At 42.6% G+C, this 22,637-nt stretch overlaps 1 protein-coding gene across 4 annotated transcripts in view; it reads right to left on the reverse strand.

Moving 5' to 3' along the window:
• The window catches only part of HECW2 (HECT, C2 and WW domain containing E3 ubiquitin protein ligase 2), a 367,014-nt gene that overhangs the window by 325,007 nt on the left and 19,370 nt on the right, over window positions 1–22,637 (reverse strand). For 2 of the 4 annotated variants that reach the window (XM_059393097.1, XM_059393098.1), the window contains exon 2: window positions 4,432–4,514. The exons of the other annotated variants lie outside the window; for them this stretch is intronic. The gene's annotated coding sequence lies outside the window, so the exon portion shown is untranslated. The remainder of the gene's footprint in view (window positions 1–4,431; window positions 4,515–22,637) is intronic. 4 annotated transcript variants of the gene reach the window in all.

Genomic DNA, 22,637 nt, shown 5'->3' on the forward strand with positions numbered 1-22,637 from the left:
CTGACTCTTTATATTTAAAGACCCTTCATAATAAAACATTAAAAAAACATTCTGCTTTTATTTCAAAAATTTAAGTCTCAGAAACCAGGGGCGGGGGGGGGGGGGGGAGAGGTGAGGGGGCAGTGGTGGTAAGACTCTTAAAAACAAACTCCTGCAAAAACTTGAAGACCTTCTTAGAAAAAGATCCAACATCTTTATCAATAGGCAAAAAGAACTTCCTGAACCAATAATGCAGTAAAGAGAGAGAGAGAGATTGTACCCCAGTGTTTAGAAGTATATAAACAGCATGAGAAAGTGAATAGAACCTGAATGAAACACAAGGACAAAATTGCAAGTTACGGGAAAGCACAGTAAACAAGGCAGAACAAGAGGAACGAAAGGCGCGGCACGAAAACGACACTGGACATTTGGTAAAATGAAAAACAAATGTGAGAAAATTAAGCCACGGTTAAAATGTGGATTTTGAAAAACTACCTCCTGTCACGAGAAACTGCTCACAACGTGACTTTAAGGTATTTTATTTCTTCCACAATTTTAGGAATAGTAATATATACACACAGGGTACAACCCTCAGAGACGACAAATGAGGAAACACTGAAAAGCAAGTGTCCCTCACATTCCTTTCCTTCAGCCACCCGTTGGTCCCCGGAGCCGACCACTATAATCAGCTTCTATGTCCTTCTAGGGACAGTGCATGCATACAGGTGTGGATGTATGTAAATACGAATAAAATTTTAAGCGCAAAACTCAGGACAAATACAGATATTTCTAAAAAAAAAATCTATCTACAGGTCCTCCAGAAAGTCTCAGTCCACTGTTGCAAAACGACCTCACAATTCCACAGGTACCATTTTTGGCAAATGAATTCCATCCAAAGTCATATTTTCACAGCACAAAAATAGGAATGGGAAGAACAACAGTGCTCCTTCTCAAAGAGCAAGTCAAATCAGAGGTCTCTAGAGAATATTTATACCAAATACATAGATGGCCAGACGACAGGTCTGATCTGTTACGGCAATTCACGTCTTCCTCCTGGCCTGCCCTTTTAAAAACTGGCATGCCACACGTCCCGGGTGGTAATCGGTGTGGGGATTCAGAAGAGAAAAGCAAGCAGGAACAGCAGGGGAAAGGAGACCTCCATGGGCCTCAAACCTCAGGCTTCTCTTGTCCAAGTCTGAACTCTGCACGACCATCCAGAAGACTCTGGAATCTGATGAGTTGCCATGCTCAGAGTAGACCCTCGTCCTGGACAAACTTGCCGCACGGTAACTCGAAAGATCTACAAGTGTGCGCGTGTGGGTGTGTGTACGTGTACGCATATATGCTTACGGAATGCCACGGTGTTCGTGTGCACGGAGAACTCTGTCAAGGAGCCTTCAACACTCAACACGGAGGCAAGAACATTTTCTTTCTGTGGGCACATCAAAACCAAATAACAGAACGACAGAAGAAACTATCATTTCTGCCTATCCAAATCCATTCTTCCCTATTCTGATTACAGACTTTTACTTCTGAGAACTTTTCATTCCCCGTTAGCAGAACCCACATTTAGATGGTTGGGCAGGCACACGTCCCAGCACTGGCCAGTCCCAGGGCTGAAACTGCCCCCCTAATTGGCTAAACTGTGAGACTACGAGCAGGGAGATGCAGAAAGTCCCCTCAAGAAGAGGGAGCTCTGACTAAAAGCGACACCAAACAGGTGAGCGGAACCAAGACATGAAGAGAGACATTGCCTGATAAACCTTTTAACGTGGACGTCAAGCCATGCCTGACACCAGGATACACACTGAACTCTTCATTTACGAGAGACAATAAACTCCTCTCTTAACCCACTGTGAGGTGGGATTTTGTCTCTTGCAAACAAAAAGAAGTCCTAATTAATATGTACGTGTTTTCACAGAGAAAATGAAATTGGACTAAGGAAGGTTTATAATCTGATTTAAATGTTTAATCAACATGAAAGTAGCTTAATGAACCCATAGCCACACCAGGGCGAGCCAGGGCACTTCCTCGGCCACTCTTCTGTCCTTCAACATCTGAAGACCCCTCCTGCACTGACACATTTGCTCTTAAACCATGCTCACACGTTCAGTCTGTCTGGCAAGCCTGTAGTCATTCTGTCTCTGGTCCATTTAACTAACTCTCAGAGGGCAAATCACATATCCTTCGCTCCCAAGTTCTTAGGGGATGCACCGCTGGGTCCCGAGCACTGAGAGTAATCGAAAAGCACTTAATAGATTATTAAATTTTATGGCACCCACGAGAACTCATAACTCATCCAAATTAAATGCTATGAATTTCTTCCAGTGAATTCTAGCATCAAAAAATCATTTACTGGAACAGAATGACACACTCAACAGTTTCCAACTATGAGAATATATCCATGCTATTTTTATTTAAGGTGAATACACCGCACTGGTACTTTAAGATGAGTTCTCTAAACCCGTTTTATTCTGACGATAAGGAGCTGTTTATACTCACTCCGATTCACAGGACAAGACGCAAGCATACACATCCGTAGGCTACTCTCCTATTAGAGCCGCCTGTTGTGCAGATAGCGGCTGCGGCGCTACTTTTCTTCCTCCTTTCGGGCTCAAATACTGTCTGTGGTCAGATTCTTGAGTGCCACGTCCCAGCTCCCTGTCCCAATTTACCCAAGGGTAGAGAGACACAAACAGCTTCTCCTCGAGCTATTGACATCATCTGCTTTTGTGCCTCTCTCACTAGACGCCGCTCTTCGGATGCCTCGATCACTAGTCTAGCACGGCGTCTGGCACACACTCTATAAACATTAGTGTGTGGATTTAATTAACTACACTTGTCAGCAATTTACCAGGGGATCTGGTCTGTGACCCTTATGTCCCTGCTCGGTTGCAAGCATCAAAGAAAGTACTAGAGAGGAGTCTTACAAACGTGACATCTGCCCTCCCTTCAAGAACAAAGGATCCAGAAACACTTTCTTGTGGACAAGTTTTCAACCTCTGTAAAACCTATCTTGCAACTATGGTTCTCAGGCCCAGGGGCTGGCGTCTGTCTGACCTAAAAAGGTGTCACATCTCGACTGGACATGAGGAAGACCACTGGCCTTCCACGCGGCCAGGCATGTGAGCTTGACCCCAGGAGGGACAAAGTGTACCGAACAGGGAGGAAACCCCTCGGTCAGATCCTTTCTCAGAAGGTGTGAATGCAACTCGGACAGAGAAAGCCGTCAGAGGCCAGCACAGAACAAAATCGAGAGAAAGCTAAAAACCGAAACTCTAAAGCAGGAGACGCCAAGACTAATCCAAAGCTAGGAGGCCTGTAGGGGAGAGGAAGTTTACAAGACCACAGAGGAAGCGTGGAAGCAGAAGGCACAGCAAGAAGCTGAGAGAGTGTCAGGGAAGTACTCCAGGCCCTGGAATGCGGCCTCCAATTTCCTTCTCGATACAGCACCAGCACGAGGTCAGTGGATCAAAAGGCCACGTGAAGAGACAGTTACTCTAGAGTTTTCCAGTTATCTTTGCCTCAACTAAAAAGCTGAGGCTGTCAATGATCAAAATGGACATTAGAAGTGGGTTTTTATTGTTGAAATCTGAGAAGTCCACAATTTATGAGTTGGCCAGAAAACCTTCGGGGGTGCCCCGCCCTTTGTGAAGGGGTGTGTTCTAGCGTGTTCACCAGGCTGCTCTCGGAACGGGCCGCAGGCCGCACTCCACATGGATGATCTTGACCGTCCGGCGCCAACGCCAGGTGCAACGGACTCCTGCCCCCACAACACTGTCTTATTCCCCTCAAGTGAATCTCTTGAGCAAGGCAAGGAACATCCAAAAGGACAGAGATACAGACTTTATTAAACGTATAAAATAAGTTGCAGGTGTATTTTTACGGCCCTCTTACAAATGCACGTTTGGCTTCCATCTCTGGGGCGGGGAGTTGTTGGGAGACCTGAGCCCTCACCTTCCTCTGACTACTGGGGTGTGTTCACTGGAGCGTTAGACTCAGGCGCTATTACACAGAAACCAGAAAGAAAAGTGGCTTGACCAAGACCCATATTTATGTCTTAACGTCTAACAGTCCAGAGGTAAACCAGTCCATGCAGGGAAAGCTTCCACTTCCAGCCCCAGGCGCTGTTTCAAGCGTCCCCATCCCCAGTCGGCAGGAAGGCAGAGAGAGGAACAGAGGGCCCGCCCTTTCCCCACCGGCTGGACTGGATCCCGCAATCATGCCCAGCTACAAGGGCAGCAAAGAAACTAATCCCTACGTTAGCAAGCAAAGGACAACTGAGTGAAATTTATGCCGCCATTCATCATGTAGGGGCCTCCTCCTCTGCGCAGCTCCCATCACTTGAGGAAACTTGAGTGAGATCGATTCTTCACAGTACGGAGGAGTCTAATATAGCAAATCCACTCACTGCCTAAATAATACCAATAAGATGGGCGGGGGATGGGGTACCTGGGTCATGGGCAGGAAGGAGAACACTAGACATGACGAGCGCGGGGTGCTCCACGCGGCCAGTGAATCAATCCATTCGACACCTGAAACCAATAATACACTATACGTTAACTAAACTGAATGTAAATAATTTTTTTAAGATTTTATTTATTTATTTGACAGAGAGAGATCACAAGTAGGCAGAGAGGCAGGCAGAGAGAGAGAGGAGGAAGCAGGCTCCCCGCTGAACGGAGAGCCCGACGCAGGGCTCGATCCCAGGACCCTGAGATCATGACCTGAGCCGAAGGCAGAGGCTTAACCCGCTGAGCCACCCAGGTGCCCCTGTCCCTAACCTTCTTCAGTCACCTTAATTAGAGACACCTGGATCACAAGGGCACGTAGTCTCCTTGCTCGGCACAAAAAGACCCCACACAGGTCAGTGTAACAAGTAAAGCCACTGATTAAATAATAAAGGAAAATGTCTGTCAGTGTTCCAAACTGCATTACTGCGTTAGAGCGGCTGTAACAAACACCACAAACTGGGTGGCACGGAAACAGAACTTTTTTGTCTCACAGGGAAGGCGAGGGCGCATTCCAGATGTCAGCAGGGTCGGCTCCCCATGAGGTCTGTGAGGAAAGGATCGCTCTGGGCCTCTCACCTGGCTCGCAGCTGGCCCTATTCTTGTGTCTCTTGACAATGTCTTTCCACTGTGTGTGGCTCAGCATCAAAATTTCAACTTTTTACAAGGACACCTGTATGAGAGCCCACCCAACCACCTCACTTTAACTTGATTATAGCTGCAAAACCCCCTCTCAAAATAAGCTCACCTTCTGAGGTACTTGTGGTTAAACTTCAACATATGAATTCGCAGGGAGGGGTAGGGAGGTCTGGGGCCCACTATTCAACCCCTAACACAAGCTCCCTGTAAAGCGGAGACCAAAGATTAAATATTCCCTCCACTCATTATAACCTCTTTAAAGCCTTTCTATTGGAAAATATAACAGATACAGAAAAATGCATAAGACCTAAATATACTATGTAGCAAATAATTATGAAATAAGCACCTGCGTAACTGCTGTTTGGGTCCCAAAAAACTGAGCACTGGCAAGAACCAGGAGCCCCTGTAAGCCTCTTCCTGATCACAAATTTCTTCTTCTTCCACAAGGTTGATCATTACTCTTAGGAAAATGACTTCTTTCCTTTCCTACATAGCCTGCCCATTTCTGAATACATCCTGAAACACAGTTTGGTTTTACCTATTTTTGAACCTCTGATGAATAGAGTTGTTATCACGTATCATTTGGGGTCTTCTATCCCTTAATGTATTGGTAAGGTTTATCCATATATTTATTTTTTTTAGCGGTTCCAAACAATACATCATTAACCTATATCTAATTTTGTTAGTTAAAACTGTATTTTCTCTGATATTTACCATTCTCACTCTACATACCCACAGCTTTCCATGTCTACATCAAAGTCCCATCTGTATCTACAAACTACTCTAAAACTTACTCTTAACAGTTGTTTTCCTGGGGTGCCTGGGCGGCTCTGTGTGTTAAAGCCTCTGCCTTCAGCTCCGGTCGTGATCCCAGGGTCCTGGGATCGAGCCCCACATTGGGCTCTCTGCTCAGTGGGGAGCCTGCTTCCCCCTCTCTCTCTGCCTGCCTCTCTCTGCCTTCTTGTGATCTCTGTCAAATAAATAAATAAAAATCTTTAAAAAAAAAAAAAAAGTTTTTATCCTTACCAAAAAAGCCTTTTGTGTTTAAAACTTCTGTGTAGACAGATTATAAGACAAGCAATTTTCTTCAGTGTTAGTTCTGCAGACATTTTCCCAGAAAATACTCACAGCAAAGTTCATTTACCAATTGACTTGACATGCTTCAGGCAACGCTGTAATATTCTGGGTTGAACTGGCCCACAAGCCATTTCTCACGAGGTTTGTGAACCACCAGGAAAAGGTGAGAAAGAACAGGGCTCAGTGGTCTGAGGGGACAGTCGTTTGCCAGGGGTTAGTCGTTTGACAGGTTTCACTGACGCACAAAGGACCTCAAAGGAAAGAAAAGAGTGTAACCCGGGGGACTCCACTGATGACAGAAGCCTGCCCAATCTGTGGGTTTTCAGTGGTCAGAGACTTGCTCCTTGGTCAGTTCTATTGAGATTTGCTTATCCTAATGGTCTCAGCACTCTGCCCTCGCCTGCCTACTTCCCTTCCTGTCTGTGGTCTCAGGCTGGGCTCTGACACTCGTCTGGTTATTAACTCATCTACTTGCGAATGCCCCGGCCCTGCAGAGGCAGACTGACTTTCTACCCTGCAGCTGGTATTGTAAGCTCAGATCCAAATTCCTGCTTCCGAGTCTCCATCCTCACTTCATTCTTGATCCCAATAATCGGTTGTGTTTTCCAATCCCGACTTCATTCAAGTTCTAACAGTGAGGTAAGCCCCCGACGAAATGAATCACAACTGGAAAGCTGTTTTTTTTTTTTTTTCTGTCACTCTAAATGTATCCCTATAAGTAGAAATGAGCCAAATAAAGAAGGAAATTAAGAAATTACTAGAGACATGAAATTTTCACTAAAGGTCTTTAAATAGTAAAATAGCTTCACTTTTCAAATTTATTAATTTTTAGTCTCTATAAAGTTATTAAGAATAAAGGAAAGCTACTCTTATTTCTAATACTCAGAGATAATCACTGTTAACATTTTGACACATATCCTTCCAGACTATTCTTTTCTATTCATTAATACATAGGTAAACAGATAAAAAATGAGATCATATTATAATTTATATTATTTTGTGACTACCTTTATTGTCTTAAAAAAAAAAAAAAACACCCCAATGTATAGCTTTTATCCAATGAGGCTAGTTGTAGAAATTTTAACTAAAAAATAACTAAAGCTATATTTTTTTAACTAAAGATACATATTAATTAAATTTTAGTTAAGGCCTTTATAGGAATATTTAAATCCTATAGTGAGACATAATTTAAAATAGCAAATATTCAACAACTAACTGTGGAATATCTGTGAGGTGGACTTCAATGCATCATATTAAGAATGATGTTGTTGGGGGCGCCTGGGTGGTTCAGCAGATTAAGAGTCTGCCTTCGGCTCAGGTCATGATCCTGGGGTCCTGGGATGGAGCCCCATGTCCGGCTCCCTGCTCAGCAGGGCGTCTGCTTCTCCCTCTCCTTCTGCTGCTCCCCCTGCTTGTGCTCTCTCACTCTCTCTGTCAAATAAACAAATAAAATCTTTAAAAAAAAAACAAAACCTAAAACCAAATTAAATTTAAAAATCTTTATTAAAAAAGGAATGATACTGAAAAGTATATTTTTATATGGAAAAGTACAGGCTAAAAAAACAGTATGCAAAGAAGATTGCTTTTTTAATTAGTGTTGAGTATCCACATGCGTACACATATATAGAAAAACACTGCCACGGAGACTGGTAATGTCAGGGACAATGTGTTTCCTTCGATGTGCTTAACTATATTTCCAGTGGACACATATTACAATCATTTAATGAAAGCTATACAATGTTTAAAAAAATACGAAGACCATCTTCTGGCAGAATTTTTCTTTATACCATCATTTTTAATGCCAAGTAAAACTCCATTGTAAGAATGTACTATAATTTATTAGGCATCCATTTAAATAATCTTTTCCATGAAGTTATATATGTTTGATGAATGAGAACATTCCATTCTGATCTTCTGTGGTGGCAATCTGTTACAGTTTAGACCAAATACGGTCAACTACAACAAGATGTTAAAGAAACCTTAGTTACAACCCCCGAAAGATTAATGACCGAAAAGAATTTATAATAAGATCAAAAAAGATTTTCAATCTTTCATGCCTTATCACTGGCTTGTAAGCAAGACAGTGCTACACATTCAAACTTCTGGTCAGGATAAAATCAAAGAATTTGCCTTCTTGCCCAGTATTTTTACTGCCATTGTCTCCACAAGCAACTAGGAAATTCATTGAAAATCCAAATGTCCCTCTGCATCAGGTAAACAGCTCTATCTGCTTAATATGTTAGGAGAGTGCCCAAGAAACACAACACCTTAAAAAAGGAAAAGTTTCACAATGAAAACAACTAAGAAACACACCCACCTCATTTTATTAGGAAGCAAACACAGTAACTCTTACCTCCAAGGACAGGAGCGGGAGTTAAGGGAAAATAGCAATTAGATACTATTTTTTACAAGCTTTGTATGAGATCTTAAAAGAACAAAAAATTTCAAGCTATACAAAGTGAAAGACTATAGAGAACACAATTTTGAATCACTCCACCCTAGGAAATGGAAAGACTAATATCTGTAGACAGCACCAGGCAGAAGTTGGCTTCTGTTTACCACTAAAACTCTCTTCCAGATGATAATTCAAAACAAATGAATGCCTGAATGTAATATCCTTTTAACATATGTGTAATTTCTCTCCACCATATATAAAGATTTAAAGCTCTACAATACTATACAGTTTCAAGATACCTAAATATAGTGTCTGATAACTTTGTTTAAATGGTAAACATGAGGGGCGCCTGGGTGGCTCAGTGGGTTAAGCCGCTGCCTTCAGCTCAGGTCATGATCTCAGGGTCCTGGGATCGGGTCCCACATTGGGCTCTCTGCTCGGCAGGGAGCCTGCTTCCCTCTCTCTCTCTCTCTCTCTGGCTGCCTCTCCATCTACTTGTGATTTCTCTCTGTCAAATTAATAAATAAAATCTTTTCCAAAAAAAATGGTAAACATGATTATAAATTTCTTCTAAACTCAGATGTATAATAACTACACCCTGATTTGTAAGAGAATCAACATGAATTGGAAATTACTGTAAATGTTGAGGAAATGTAATTTATTTAATCATACATTCTTTTCATGAACCTCTACAATCCAACTCAGGAACCAAACCTTTCCAGAAACACTTTTTTCCATGGTCATCAGTGACTTTCATCATACCATATGCAGTACTTCTCATTCTCGAACTTTCTTTTCCGAGCATTCTTACTGTTCAGTACTGCTCTTTCTTAACATTCTCTACTCTGCAGTTATTATAACAATATACGATCCTGATCACCTCTCTCCTCTCAATCTCCATTAAGTCAAACATTACTTAGAGCCCAAGAGGAGATGGACACAACACTATGTCCTATAGATAAGGAAGGCTCTAGATATGCCTGGTCCTTGAAGAGAGAGATGCAGGAAACTAGTATTTCAGCCCCAAATAATAAGAATCATAATGACCAAGTAGGTGGAAGAATATCAGTGAAAAATATTTTAAGCTTTAATCAGAATTTAGAATTTATGGTCAAATAAGGGTTTCTGGAAGTTGTGAGGCTAACCAACCAGGTGTACGCCAGACACGTTTGTATTTCCTCAGGCCCTCAGATGCCTTCTAGATTTTCCCTAGACAGTGCTGTGGTCCACTGCCATGACAACTATTTCTCACTTTCTCTACTCTCGAAATTTGCAGACAGCCTCTATTTGCCTCATTCACAGCAGATGACCTAACCTCAACTTCAGAGAAAGGAGAAATACAGTCGATCAGCAGAAGAGTCTTACTGTTACAAGCTGAAACACCGCGTACAGAGGTACAAAAGTGATTTTATAGTTCCCTAAATCCCAGCCCCTAACATGCACTTTGGGAGGCACAGGGAAGTCTCTCCTTTCCTCTGTTTCCCAAGGTCATCAAGTGTCTCACTCCTAGCCAGAGCCCCGGGCTCGCTCTCCTATTCCTCTGCTACTGACCCAGAGTCTTCACCATTTGGCTCCACTGGATTTTCCTTTGGTGGAACAAGGTAGAGGCCAGCATGGCAGTAAAACAGAAGATCCTTTCTCTTCAGAGAATCAGGAGAAGTGAATTTCCAGATCCAACCTGAGAATGAAGTCCTAGAGACATAAGCCTAGATCCAAAAACACCTTCAAATCTCCACCCCACTTTACCAACGCTGTTCCCACTAACCTAACCTGGTCAAGACCCAGAAGAAAAATGGCTGTACTCCAAATCCCAGGAAGACTGGGTACCATGAGCCCAAAGGGAAGAAAATCCAATCCTTTCACACAGACTGTTGGGTTTCACTCCAGCTGCTTTCTAGGAATCAAATTTAGCTACACTGGAAGCTAACAATTGCTTTTGCAAATGGTTAGAAAATGCATTTCACATGCAAACAACAGTTCTCCAAAACTATTCGAATTCTTTTGTTCAAATTCTTCTCACAGAATGGATTACATGCAATAATTCTACAATACCTGCAAGAGATTTTAGAATCCAGTTACCTGAAGTTGTGGGTTAGCCAACAAAAGTCAAAAACTTAACTCTGTAATTCCCCATAACCTGAAGATACTTAGACTCTTTCAAGTTCATTCATTTCTTCAGCAAATATGTGTAAAGCATCTATCAGATGCCCAATACAGCATTAGGCTCTGAGCACACAGTGGAAAATAAAACAAGTATGCCCACTCCTTAAAGACTATTGAGGAGACAGACAAAAAACAAGTAAACAAGTAAATAGAGCATTACAAATGGTAATAGATGTTTGTATTACATCCTGCAACAAAATTATACTCCCAGGCACTCCCCGATTGCCATCGGAATTGAAGCAGTGACCAAGAAAACATGGTAGAAAATTGCACCAAATTGTTGGCCTAAGGGACAAACACATTTAAACTCTGATTTGCAAAGCAACTGTCTGGAGAAGCCCACAGACTGATGACTCACTAGACCAAAGGAGACTCTTCCAGAGCTTTACATTTAATCAAATTGTTGCCCCACAGACTGCATGAGTTTTTCACCATAGACGGCATTACCTTGAGCCATCAACAACATTCAACCCACACAAGCCTCAAACACATATATATGCTAGTGTCATTTCCACTTAACCAATGAAATCTCTTCATCAGTAACCTCCATATCACACCCAAATCACCCAGCCCCAAGTGCCACGGAAGATACGAAGCTATTCACCTAGAAGTCCATCTACGTCCCAGACATCGCAAATGTGGGTGGAGAGGGGTTTTGTTTTTAAGATTTCTGAATTACAGTGGCAGAAAACAAGCAACTCCTGATCTACACACATTGGTTCATTGACTTCTCAGTGATACTTTCGAGGTCCTGGAAATTTGAGAGAAACATTGCCTAACGAACCCTCACCTGCAGCCCGGAAACCTAAATTGAAGGAGGAGGGGGAGTCAGGTGGGAGAACTCCAGCCTACCGAAAATACCTGCACTTCCCCACCCCCTCCCTGCCCAGATCAGGGCTTTGCACAAAAGGAAAGCAAACTACTTACTCCCTTGTGCTGCTTTCTAAAGCAGCAGGCAGTTGCCCCCATCTGCCAACACTTCTTTTCTTGTACCAATTCCACTTTAATTCCCACCAACTACCCTTCCCAGCATTCAGTGCACCAACGGGAAGCCAGTGGTTGGAGGACAGCCTAGAAGAACAATAAGCAGTAAACTCTTTGGTGCGCAAAACTGCTGGCTTGGAAATTACTCGTAAGTTTTTCAGATCATCCAGGAATAGATTCTCACCTTTATAAAAAGATAACAAGGACAAGACAACAGAAAATCTCTGCTTTAGACAACAGATCCATAAACAATAAAGACCACAGGAACACAGTGCAGAGCACTTAGCTCTCCAGCTTAAAAGGCCAGAGGAGGATTATAAAACCCACAGTAGAGTCCAGAATAAGTCCACCAAGAATAAAGATAAATATGTCCTACATCAAGAATGAACAGATTTCCCCTCATGTAGGACTAAGCAAAGAAAAAAATGTCAATATGGATCCTATGAAAACATCTCACTGCATAAAAGACACAGGTTATATATAAAATGTCATTAGATGATAAGAGTTCGGATCAATGGAAAAAGGAAGGACTAGGTAATAAAATAACAATAAAAATCACATTTCATGGCCTTCTTCATGAAACAATTCAAAGATGATTGATCCCCTTTTCACCACAAGTTAATGTTACTACTGTACGTATATCTTCTCTTTTTCCTGACTCTGACTACATGTTGGCATATCCTCTGTGTAAAATAGAATATTCTCAGTTTTCTGGACAGGTAATCCCTCCTGACGATGATCCAGCGGATGACTCTGCCACGCTGAAAACACCGCGCCTCTGAGGGCCAAGGACTGCCATACAGCGACGGTGACAAAGGAGGAGGCTTACCCGGCAAAAAATCACTTGGAAATACATTTGATGGACAAAACGATCAGAAGCTACTTAAACCCCTGTAGTTCGGCTGAAGCAGCCATTTAAAAAAAGCTGGTAAGGATTTATTTAATACCCCAAGTATACATAGTAATGAGTACTTAACATTCGATGGGTACCTACTCTGTGTCAGGCACAGTATTGAGCTCTTACTGTGTCATCTCATCATGACGGACCTCACAACAACCCCGGGAGAAATCCACTAACCTTACTCTTACAAGTATGTAACTTAAAAATCAGAGGTTAAAAAACGGCTACTAAGTCACAAGATTAACAAGCAGAAGAGCTGGGATCCAAACCCACATCCAGCTCATTCCAGGCGCAATCCTCTTTTCCACGCCACCGTTCTGCCACCCCCCTGCACTCCTCAGGCCCGCAGTTCCCGGCGGACCTCCCACTTGAGTAAGTCGGGCCCTGGCCAAAGGCACTGCCTTCCACAGCACATGTATGAGCCTCTCAGAGGCACGCCTGACCCACCCACCCCTCAGGAATATCTAGAGATGTGTGGGAGACCCAAGAGAGGAGGAGGCTCAACTTCTTCGCCATCACCCCATCACTTCTAGATATAAGTGAAACATCTAGAAACCTGGGAAAACCTGACTTAGGCCAAGCTGCCATCGACATTATCAAAGCCAATGCTAGGCTGATGTGAATCATGGACACCTAAGGTTCAGCTGAGCACTAGGCTCAGGGAATGCGGTCCACCTGCCCCAACCCCCCAGCGGCGGGAAACAGAGCGGCCATCCCGCAAACAACACAGCAGCGGAAGGCCGAGCCTTACAAGCCAAAGCATGATTTCAAAATTTCAACCACTGTATCGACAAAATACAAAGAATATAAAGCAAGGAAAGGGAGGGACGTTGAGCACTCTAGCCTACTAGCGAAACAACCTAAAAAATCACTTTTTAAAGAACAGTATTCTTGGGGCGCCTGGGTGGCTCAGTGGGTTAAAGCCTCTGCCTTCAGCTCAGGTCATGGTCTCGGGGTTCTGGGATCGAGCCCCGCATCAGGCTCTCTGGCTGCTCGACGGGGAGCCTGTTTCCTCCTCTCTCTCTGCCTATCTCCTCTGCCTACTTGTAATCTGTCAAATAAATAAATAAAAATCTTAAAAAAAAAAAAAGAAAAGTTTAGTATTCTTGGTATTTGGGAAACACTCCTTTAGGTCTTCTTGGAGGTTAAAATGTAACAACCGTATTCCGCCAATAAACATTTACAATATGTATGTGAAACGCTTTCACTCTTTAAGGATTTTCCTAAATATACTATTTAGTATGGGCAAGTACTTCACAAAAGGAGCCTTTATGACCCAACCAGTTGATGTGCAGAAAGGGACAGACTAACAAAAATGATTTCTGGTGCTTCTCAAACCGAATTTGTATGGGAACCACAAGGAGACAGTGTTCAGACGCAGGTTCTGATTCAATAGGCCAAAACAGAGCTGGAGATGCTGCATTTCTAACAAGCACCCAGGTGACCTTGACCTGCAAAGACCAACCTTAGCAGCAAAGATCTCAGCCACTGTTTCTTCACTAATTTGTCTGTGCTCCCCACACTGGCCCTAGGAAACTGGGCTTTACACAAATTATTTATTGTGCATTCATATTTTTGATAATCTAAAAAATATACATTTTACTAGTTCAATGACAAGGCATCTCTTTTGCAGAAATAATTGGCAGGCACTGCCAGAGAACTGGTTTTCTTTAGCTGCTTTTCTCATAGCAGAGTCTGCAGACACTATTTTGGTGGGCCCTCAAGAAGAATTTTCCATAAAAGAGGACCAGGTCCACACAATGACTTCTTGATCAGTTTTACCTTATTCGGCAGCACAGCCAACACCGAGCTGCAGGAAAAGGACTGTCGTCTGGGAATGGACCAAAGGTTAGGAGGAAGGGTACATTATGAAAAATCACAGAGTTGATTTCCCGCCCTTCAAATCCCTGACATGGATTACTGAACAAGTGGTGTGTGAGAACTTAGGGGAGATAAAAAGAGGCATTCAGTAGAATACCGCATGGTTTCGCTCAGAATTGGTTATGCCAAAACCCTTTATTTCCTTTTTGACGGGCTTAGAACAAGTGGATTACAGCGATGCTTTAGACAACGTATCCGGATTTCAGCAAGGTACGGGTCTCTTGAAAGTCTTGTGGCCAAGACAAGAGAAATGCAGCCTAAATAATAATGTGTTGAGCAGATTCACAGGTGATAAACAGAAGACGGAAAGGCGGTGGATGAACTAAATGTCAGTCCAGGACCAGAGCCCTTCACCAGCCCTTCCCGCCTCCCGCCTCCTGCCTGTCCATCTCTCTCAACCTCCACGCAAATTAGAGACAACACAAATCACACGTACTGAAACTGAAATTGCTACATATACTTATGTAAGAACTTTACAAAAGAGGGATTCAACTTCAGTATACGTCACAGCAACGTCTCTTGGTAAGGCCCCAGTGATTAAAATACAACGACTTGTCCCTGTATAAGTTATTTAAACTGCCTTTCAGTGGCAATTTCCGTGCTTACTGCTTAGAGAGGCTGGTGGCAGCGGAGGTCCAGCGGATGACAGAGAAGCAGCAGGGGTCTTTCCAATGAAAATTTAGGAAAGATCATGGAAAATGAGCTCCAGAAAACACTGCATTTATAAAGTACAGGAGGAGGGAGGAACAGAGTGCAGATGCGCGTGAGGAGGGCTGTGCGGAAGCTCCGTCACCGTCTTGAGCGTCCCCGGTCGTCCGCCTCTCTGGGATCGGAGCGGGTCCCAGGAGGCGGCACGCAGGAGTCTTCATTTTGAATCATAAATCAGAAAAGGATTTTGAGAAACCAAAAACTGGCCTCTTGATAGGTTTGTAATTTTCAAATAGCCAGTTATGCACATATCACTGATACTATGTGGAACAGAGAACTTTCCATCAAACAACTGAGGACAGAAGGAAATTTGTATAAAGTGTTTAAGATCTCTTTACTTCTTTTATTATAAAATAAACATTACAACTTTATTTTAGACACTTAAAAATATTTATTCTGAAAAGCGGGGAAGTGCTCAAAAACTACAGAACTCATGTGTAAAAAGAACACAGGAGCATGCAGTGGTGCCAGATTGAGGACAATTTGTGCATAAAAGTATAATAGTGATAATTATAACATCTATTTTTTTAATTGTTTTGTTTGACGGACCAATATATATGCTTCTTTATTAATGCATTAAATAACAAGACTAATGCATTAAACAACGTCCGGTCTCAGAACTATTCTAATTGCATAGTTATGGTAAATTTAGAAAATATTATGAGATAAATACAATGGCTATAACGTGATACAAATACATCTGAAATAGCTGACTTCTTGTTGTGATAAAGCGACGTGTACTGTGAATACTGGTATGACTTGTTGCCTACTATCACAGTTGAAAGAAAGGCTAGGGGCGCCTGAGTGGCTCAGTCACTGGGCGTCTGCCTCCTGCTCAGCTCATGATCCCTACCTGAGTCCTGGGATCGAGCCCCGCATCAGTTCCTTGCTTGGCAGGAAACCTGTTTCTCCCACTCCCACTTGCCCTGCTTGTGTTCCCTCTCTCACGGTCTCTCTCTCTCTGTCAAATAAATAAATAAATTTTTTTAAAAAAAGAAAGAAATGGGGCGCCTGGGTGGCTGAGTGGGTTAAGCCTCTGCCTTCAGCCCAGGTCATGATCTCAGGGTCCTGGGATCGAGCCCCGCATCAGGCTCTCTGCTCAGCAGGGGGCCTGCTTCCTCCTCTCCTCTCTGCCTCCTTGTGATCTCTCTCTCTCTCTCTGTCAAATTAATAAATAAAATCTTAAAAAATAAAATAAAAAATAAAAAAAATTTTAAAAAGAAAGAAATGCTAAATTTTGGTTAGAAGTAGTGAAAACAGATGTAATTATTTTCCATTCAAGTTCCTAGACCTCTTCATTGCATCGGATTGTTCGGGCTCTCAAGTCTCTTATTCGGTAACAATCTTCCCTACCCCTGCCTTCCTTTCCTGCCATTGATTTGGTGGAGAAACCAGACTATTCATGTTAAAAAAGTCCTCCCTTCCATATTTGACTGATTACTCCTTCATGTTCATGTCATTCAAATGTTCTTCTATCCCCATTATTTCTTCTGCTCCATTTACATCTTATAATTGGACATTTTTTCTAGAGACTTCCAGGCTTATGTTCAACGTTTTGACAAGAATACTTCACAGGTGATACTGAGGATTTCCTATTGCATCATGCGGAGAGGGACAGAATATCTCCTGGTTTTGCACTTTCAGTGCAAAAAGATTTGATTTTAAGATTTTAAGATTTACAGTGGGATCAGGGTTGGCAGGCTAATCCTTCATTACAAATGTCTGCATGAACTCTCCTCTTACAGTTGGACAACTTGTTGGTAGTCATTATCTGTATAGATTATTTCAGTAAAAATTACAAAATGGGGTCTAATTCTATAACTGCTTATGTATTGATTAGCTGGGATTTAATTATTAAAAAACGACCTTTCAGGATCTTAGTTCAGCTAGTGGAGCATGCTAATTTTAATTTTTTAAAGACTTCATTTATTTCGAGAGAAAGAATACACACAAGCAGGGGAAGGAGCAGAGGGAGAAGAAGAGAGAGAATCTTAAGCAGACTCCCCACTGAGCAGAGAGCCCAATGAAGGGCTCAATTCCACAACCCCAAGATCACGACCCAAGCCAAAATCAAGAGTTGGATGCTTAACCAACAGAGCCACTTAGGTGTCCCAATATCTAACGTTAAAAATTCACAAATCCATATTAAGGGGGGAAATGAGAGAATTTCTTCTTGCAAAATGCCAGCTAGGAGATGGAAAAGCAGTGATAAGATTAGAAAATAATCTCTGCAATCTCCAGGGTAACTGATTCAAGCGAGAATCACCTATGAATACTAAAAGTTCTTGGGAAAAGATTAGGAAATAGGATATTCACCTAACCTCAAGCACCACCCCATGGATTACCTACTATTCATAAAAGGACAAATGTACTTGTACATGGGAAAGCTGTAGTAGCCACCACTTAACCAAGTGACCCCATCCATGGTCACCAACAGCAGGATGATAAGCCCCCATGTGCCTCTTGGTGTGATGCTGTAAGTGGTATCACCTCCCCCAGCTTCTCGACAAAAACGCTAACCTGAACCAAAAGCTGGGAAACAAGTAGACAAATTCAAAATGCAGAACATTCTACAACTGGTCTAAACTCTTCAAAACAATCAAGGTTATAAAACGAAACAAAAGGAAGAAACATGGTGATCAAATACAATGCATGAAACATGACTGCATGCTGTAAATTAGATGATATTATTGAATTATGGTGAATTTTCTTGGGTTTAACAACGATGATAAAAACAACAATGATACTGTGGTGGTAGGAGACTGTTTACTGTCAGGAACCAAGAAAGTATTTAGGGGGGCTGTGTAATGGTGTCTGCAACTTATTCTTTAAAAGTTAGGGAAAAAAATCGCTTCCTGGCCTTTTGGCTAAGATCAGGTGTAAACGTTCCGAAAAAAATATAGACGTGTAGAGAGAGAATCCAAGGTGACAGAATGTTAACAATTTATATAAAGAGTATAAATGTGTTTATCTTTTCATTTCAACTTTTTCACAGTAATTTTTAAAAATTAAAGGCGGAAAGAAAGATTTACGCTTTTTTTTTTTAAGATTTTATTTGACAGAGAAAGATCACAAGTAGGCAGAGAGGCAGGCAGAGAGAGAGAGAGAGGGAAGCAGGCTTCCTTGCTGAGCGAGAGTCTGATGCGGGACTCGATCCCAGGACCCTGAGATCATGACCTGAGCCAAAGGCAGAGGCTTAACCCACTGAGCCAGCCAGGTGCCCCAGATTTACACTTTTTTTTAACTTAAACACTCATTAATGTTTCTTTTCCCCTCAGCCTTATTTTTTCCATAAAACTTCCGTTCCTCAACCTCATACCTCCTACTACAGAAGTTTCCAGTACCAACTTACCCTTGGAGTTTGATAGCAATTAGGGTTCTCTCTGAACAATACATTCAGTATTCCAAATCTAGACAGATTGTTATAAAAATATATTTAACAATAAAATGGAGTTTCAATTTAATGAGCAAGGTAGTAAGAAGATAATAGGTGAAAAGCTGAGGGTTCGTTCTGCTTTCCACTGTTTCCGAGGCAAGCACTTCAACTATTTCTTCAGAGATAGTTAAAGAAACCCTTTGGTAAAATTCAAAACTGTCCATAGCACAACACTCCCCACAAGTAAATAATGAAGTTAAATCGAAGCAATTACAAGGCTGATAGCTGTGTAACCCCAGCCCTGTCTTCCCACAGGAGACCGTTGAACAACTTGGGGTTGAGGGGCGCCAACCACCATACGGTTGAAAATCCACGTGTAACTTTATAAATGAAAACCCTTACCAGCCTACTGCTGACTGGAAGCCCTACCAGTAACACACTATTAACGAATAACACACCAGTAACAGCTGATGAACACATATTTTGGATGTTGCATTATACACCGCATTCTCTCAAAAAGTAAGCTAGAGAAAAGAGAATGTTATTAAGAAAATTATAAAGAAGAGAAGACCTCCAAAAACTTTTCAATTATATTTATGGAAAAAATGACCAAGTAAGTAGACCCACACAGTTCAAACCCGTGCTATCCGAGGGTCAGCTGTACATGTGAAGGTCATCCTAAAATCATTCACAAAATTAGCGGGCAGCAATACCAGAGATCAAGAAGGAAAAAAATGATAAGAAGCTGCAGGTTAAAGCAGTGAGAACCAACCTAAATTGGGGGATGCTATCGAAAAGTGGTGATGACGAAGCAGATGGCACACATATTCCCTTCTGGCATTTGGCCCAAGAAATAGCAAACCAAGGAAGAATTCTTATGCAACAAACGAACACACTGTCGAGATGCTAAATCAAAACAAAACTTAACCTGTTCTTTGCTTGTATGTTTCCCATGTTCTTATCATTAAACAGAGTAAGGAATGAATGCACAAAGAGTTTTAAAGGTAAGCTCTGCCATAATTTTTTTATTTGACAGAAAGAGCGTGTGCCAGGCTGCAGACAGAGGGAGGAGAAGCAGGCTCCCCACTGAGCTGACCTGGGACCCTGGGATGATGACCTGAGGTGAAAGCACACAATTAACCGAGCGAACACCTGGGCGCCCCAGTGATGTCATATTTAAAACACATTTCCAGTGGAAGGACTGCTTGAATCAAAGCAACATATGATCTCAGAAAACTCATTAAAATCCCTGAATAAATGCTTAGCCTCTTTTTATCTTTTTTTTTTTTTCTTAACAAAAATTGACTTTTGCTAAGAATTGCTTTCAAAAATGTTAAGGAATGATTCTTAACAACTAACAGGATAAAATAAAAAGGAACCCAAAACTAAAGCTATCTTTCTTTATTCAAAAATAGCAACAAGTGGCTATGAAAGATTAGAGATCATTTATTTAAAGATTTCTTTCTAGCTACCAACAACACATAATATATAATACACTAAAATACTCACGATACTATTATACCAGGAAAAGTAGGGATTACTTTCTGTACTTTCAAACTCAGGTGGTTTAAAATATCAGTAAATTTTCTCCACATTGGTATTTGTTAAAAATATCAATAATGAATAAGTTTTGGGTTTACAATAAGAGGTTTTATAATTTATTTGCCCCAGTGAAATATCAAGAAAGCAACTTCTAATTTTTTATTTTTTTAAAGATGTACTTATATATTTGAGACAGTGTGTATGTGCTTGAGCAGGGGGAGGGGCAGAGGAAGAGAGAGAGCAAAGCTAACCCCCCACTAAGCATGGAGACCCCGAAGCGGGGCTTGATCTCAGGACCCTGAAATCATGACCTGAGCTGAAATCAAGACTCAAACACTTAACCGACTGAGATACCCTGGTGCCCCTCAAGAAAACAACTTTGAAAATTACAAAAGCATTTTAGAATTCTCACTTCTGCAGTAAATCCATATGCTAAGAACATCTTGCCAAATAAATGAATTGCTTCTAGCGATGACCCATTTTAAAAGAAAAATCTAACTAAAATTTTGCAAGTGAAATTAAATTACTCTAATGGACTACTTACCTCAAAACCTACTTACGTGTTATCCACATTAAAACCATTCTAAGAAATAGCAAGAAATGCTCTTCCCTTAGTAATACTTTTTCAAAAGTAAGCTAAAACAAAAAACCTAGTTGTTATATTTGTATAAGATCTGTTGTCTCCATGTATTTGGTGGCTTTTACTGCTTTTCATTTTTTATTTTTTTTTAAGATTTTATTTTTTTATTTGGCAGAGAGAGACAGAGCAAGAGGAAACACAAGCAGGAGCAGAGGGAGAGGGAGAAGCAGACTCCCTGCTGAGAAGAGAGTCCAATGCGGGACTCGATCCCACGACCCTGGGATCATGACCTGAGCGGAAGGCAGACGCTTAACAACTGAGCCACCCAGGCGCCCCCCTTTTCACTGCTTTAAATTGTAGAATTCTCTTGAAGTAAAAACTGCTTAAAGTAAACACTGCTAAAGAGTTCTTTAAGCTCTAAAAAACAAAAAAGCAAGTTACTCTTGCCATTAGAAACATCTTCATAGTTAAAATCTAATATTTAGGAGGAAGTGGAGACACAACAGGGGTGGTTTGCGGGGTAGGAAAGGAATAAATGAAGCAAGATGGGATCAGGAGGGAGACTCTAAGAGACTCTTAATCTCACAAAACTGAGGGTTGCGGGGAGGGTGTAGGGAGAGGGCAGTGGGGTGATGGACACTGGGGAGGGCATGTGCTGTGGTGAGTGCTGTGAAGTGTGTAAACCTGGCGATTCGCAGACCTGGACCCCCGGGGCTAATAATACGTTACATGTTAATAAAAAAAAAAAATAAAAGGGCGCCTGGGTGGCTCAGTGGGTTAAGCCGCTGCCTTCGGCTCAGGTCATGATCTCAGGGTCCTGGGATCGAGTCCCGCATCGGGCTCTCTGCTCAGCAGGGAGTCCGCTTCCCTCTCTCTCTCTCTCTCTCTCTCTCTGCCTGCCTCCCCGTCTACTTGTGATTTCTCTCTGTCAAATAAATAAATAAAATCTTTTTTAAATAAATAAATAAATAAATAAGATTAAAAAGAAAAAAATCAAATATTCATTGAGCATATTTTAAATATCAGAAATGGAATAAATAATGTGTATGTGTTACCTTACCTAATCTTCAAAATAAGCCTCTAACGTAGAGTATGTTACTGGCACCATTTTAAAAATCAGGAAAGAAAACCAGGAAAGTTGCGCACGTGCGGCAGGTCGCTGGACCCGGCCGCAGACCCCGCGCCGCTCCTCGCGGGTACAGAGCGTCAGCCGGGCTGACCCCGCGGGCCCGGGGGCGCCGCCGCCTCCACTCGGCGTCGCTGCGGTCACGCGCCAAGTTCCCACCGGGGCGGTCACTGACCAACGCCGCCCGGAACCGAGGTGCGGCGCGTCCGGGTCACTCACGTGCGTCTGTCCCTTCTCAGGTGGAGCCGAGGCGGCGGCACGCGGAGGACAAGGACACCCTAAGGGGCGGCAAAGCAGCAGGACACGAGCCCCGAGCAGAGCTCAAAGGGCCTGTGGCGCGGGACTCCCTGCCCGCCCGGGAAAGAACAGAAAAGTAGACGGCGCAGCCTCTGATCCCCGCTCCTGTCACGGGGCTTTCGGACACCCTCCTAATGCCCCAGGTGACAGAAGTGTCCTTCGTTCTGTGAGGTGTCTGGAGGTCCTAGAGGGACAGCGGGTTACTGGAAAACACAAGCCACGGGTCAGAAGCCCGGAGTTGCCAGCCCTGCCCTCCATTCTCTTGAGAAGAGAAGTTCGTGATCTCTCCTGCCTGCGAGACGGAGCCTCCGGAAAAACCCCGGTAGCCCCGGGTCGGAGAGATTCCAGCTGGGTGAACCCACTCGTGTCCGGGGAGCTGGTGCCCCCCAACTCCACAGGGAAGGAAGGCCGCGCTCTCGGGCCCCTCCCTGACTTCACCTCACCTTGCTGCTCCTCTGTGAACTCTACCATATCCTTC

Source organism: Mustela nigripes, chromosome 3, assembly GCF_022355385.1.
Source record: "Mustela nigripes isolate SB6536 chromosome 3, MUSNIG.SB6536, whole genome shotgun sequence".
Classification (NCBI taxonomy): Eukaryota; Metazoa; Chordata; class Mammalia; order Carnivora; family Mustelidae; genus Mustela; species Mustela nigripes.